General features: G+C 59.1%; 1 pseudogene; it reads right to left on the bottom strand.

Annotated features, from left to right (window-relative positions):
* Window positions 1-460: 460 nt before the first annotated feature.
* On the bottom strand, window positions 461-1,843 carry LOC108524888 (collagen alpha-1(I) chain-like; annotated as a pseudogene).
* Window positions 1,844-3,035: the final 1,192 nt, after the last annotated feature.

Genomic DNA, 3,035 nt, shown 5'->3' with positions numbered 1-3,035 from the left:
ATAAATGAATACGATTGGTACTTGGCATTTCAGGCGGGGAACAGCAAACACATGAAAGCTCTGAGGCAGGAAAGGGAAGTGATTAGTGCTCACTCCTGGTTCCTTTATCAGACCTTAAAGAGATGCAGAGACATTTCAGGTACTCCTTGGCCGAGCTCCTTCAGGGAAGGCCTAACTTCGCTTCTACTTCCCATCTATTACTTTTTTTTTTTTGGAGACAGAGTCTCACTCTTTTGCCCAGGCTGGAGTGCATGCAGTAGCAGGATCTCAGCTCACTGTAACCTCCACCTCCCGGGTTCAAACGATTCTCCTGCCTCAGCCTTCCTAGTAGCTGGGACCACAGGTACGCGCGACCACGATCGGCTAAGTTTTTGTATTCTTAGTAGAGACGGGGTTTCATCTTGTTGACCAGGCTGGTTTCGAACTCCTGGCCTCAAGTGATCCACCTGCCTCAGCCCCACAAAGTGCTGGGATTACAGGCGCAAGTCACCGCGCCCGACCCTACTTCACTCCTAACGCCCACCATACGTGCTTCCAAATGTTTGCTGAATGACAAGGTGAACGAGTGAATGGGACTACGTGACTTTGGGCAGCAGGCAATCCTATTCCTTGGACCTCAGTTTCCCTTTTTGGAAAGCAAGCCTGTCTCTCGCTCTCTGCCCTAAAAGCCTGAGTTCTGGGTTTGAGATGAGCGCGTCCTGCAGAGCAGATTCCAGGTGGACATTGAGCTGGGTCGTCTAGGAGGGCAGAATCCCGCCAGCTCTTGGGTCCGGTTCTCCCGCTGGACCCCGCAAGCCCAGTCCCAGCGCCGCCCCGCCCAACTTCCCTTTGTTCCCCCAGGCCCCGCCTTCTCCGCACAGCTCGCTCCCCATTGGCCGGGGGACGGGCCCTGGGCGCAAGGCTCCGCTGGGGGCGGGGCGGCCGGCGGGGCCGTGTGCGCCTGCGCGGTGTGTGTCCTCGCTGCAGCCCCGCGCCAGCCGCATCTCAGTGATCCCAGCCAGATTCTGAGCCGGGAACACGGGCTGAAGCGGCGGCGGCCGCCCCGCCCCGGGGCTTCATTGTTGAGGCTGCTGCAGCTATGTCGGCTGCTCAGCTGCGCTCCAGTCGGCCCAGGCGCCGCGGCTAGGAGCCAGCGCTGCGAGGCGGCGGTCTGAGGTGAGACGGCACGATGGGCGACCGGGTCTCCGGACCCGGCGGGGGTCTCTGCCCCCAGCGTGACGGTTCCGAGCTGGGCTCCGCAGGGTCCGGGGTCGGGATCCGGGGTCCGTGCGCCTGGGCTTTGTCTCGGCCTCGGGTGCCACCGGGGGCTTCGCACCTGCTGCGACACTGCGTGGGCCCGCGCGGGGGTCCCGGTTGCCCTGCGGGTCGGGGCCGGTCCCCACTGCATCCCGGCTCCCCGCGTCTGCCGCGGAGGGGACGGCATGGACCTGGGCGCTGGTTTCTGCCCGGTCCCCCCGCGGAGTGGCTGGTCCCCGTGTGCGGCAGAGGGGGTCCTGCGAGGACCCACTCATGGGGCGGGGTCCCGGTCACCGCGAGTAGCAGACTCCGCCTCCCTCCCCGCCCTCCCTCGCTGCGAGACTGCTCCGCCAGACTCACCGAGGGGGTCCGTGACTCTGGGTGGGGACTCTTTCCCGGCCCGCATGACGGCTTCCTGAGTGTTTTGTCACCTGTAGGGCGCTGCGTGGACCCGCGCGGGTGGGTCCTGGCCGCCCTGCTAGTGGGGCTGTGCGCCGCCCGTGGCTCGTCTGGGTCGACCCCGCCTGGGACGCGGGTGTAGTGGGGGGTCTGTGCGCGAGGGGCGCGGTTGGTGGGGACGCACTGCCCCCGCCCCGTGATTTATCCTCTCACTTGCCGGGCGGGAGGAAGCGAGAGGCGCGGGCCGGGAGTTGTCTGGCAGCGGCCGCACCGACCTCTGCCCTGTCCAGCGGGTCCCGGGGGGCGAGGGGCTATCACAGCGCGTCCCACCGCCGCGCTTCCTGCTCTGGCCCCGGGCTGGGCTCTGATTGGAGGGAGAAGGGCCCTTCTGCCTGGCGCTTCTTGATTTCTTCCGTTAGTAATGGGAAGAAAAAAAAAATCTGGAAAGCCAGATTGAACTTTGTAGCTCTCAGCGCCTGGAGAGTGGAAGAAACTCTCCCAAGAATTTGGCGGGCTGAAAATGCGTTTCAAGCAGGAGCATCCACACCCACGGAATGAGGCCAAGGCAGTTACAGTTAGAGGTCAGATTTGTGAGGGGAGAGCGAGGGTGAGGTCCGTGGGTGGGGAGACTCCGACCTCAGCTTGATGGGAAGACCTGATGCTGCCCCTCAGACGCTGTATTTCTCAACCACCAAAGAAAGTGGAATCACTCCTTAGTGAATGCTTTCATCAAACTTTTGAAACACCTGTAATGTCCCAGGAAGCAAAATCGAACTGGACAGTTTTCCCCTTTTAAGAGTGTTAAACGTCCCGGAGACAAACAGCAGAAGGCTCAAGGAGTCCAAATACTCAACCTGAAGTTCTTTCTGAACAAGAGATGGTGTATAAGTAACAGGCATACGAGACAAAACTGAACTAATCACCACAGCTGTGGCTCCTAGCCCTGTAGCATGTCATGCAGGCCCTTTTGCCTTCTCTGCCCTCCGCTGTCCCAGACCCCAACACTACCGCGCACCTCCAGTCATCAGCTCCTGCCGACCCATTGCTATGAACTCTGTTAGGTGGCTCCCTTCTCTCTGAAGTTTTGCTTGTTCTCCTGAAGTCCTGGCTCTTAAAGAGCTTATGATCTGCAGGGACAGATTGACTTTGGGCAGTACATAGTTAACTGTAGCACAGCTTGAAAAATGCTCTGATAGATAGAGGTGGGCAGGCAGTTTGTACATGCAGGTAAATGCGAGGTCCTTTTTCAATACCATGAATCCAAGTATTCATGCTATTTTTAAATCTGCAATTCTTTGACTCTCCAGAGGGTTTTTAGATTAATTTTTTTTCTGTTACTTCCTAGTGTTTGTTGCATAGTTCAGAGTACTTGATGAAAACTTACCAGGTCGGCCGGGCGC

This window comes from Rhinopithecus bieti, unplaced genomic scaffold, assembly GCF_001698545.2.
Source record: "Rhinopithecus bieti isolate Rb0 unplaced genomic scaffold, ASM169854v2 repeat_26938, whole genome shotgun sequence".
Classification (NCBI taxonomy): Eukaryota; Metazoa; Chordata; class Mammalia; order Primates; family Cercopithecidae; genus Rhinopithecus; species Rhinopithecus bieti.
Note: the sequence above shows the minus strand (reverse complement) of the source record. Positions and strands in the feature narration are given on the sequence as shown.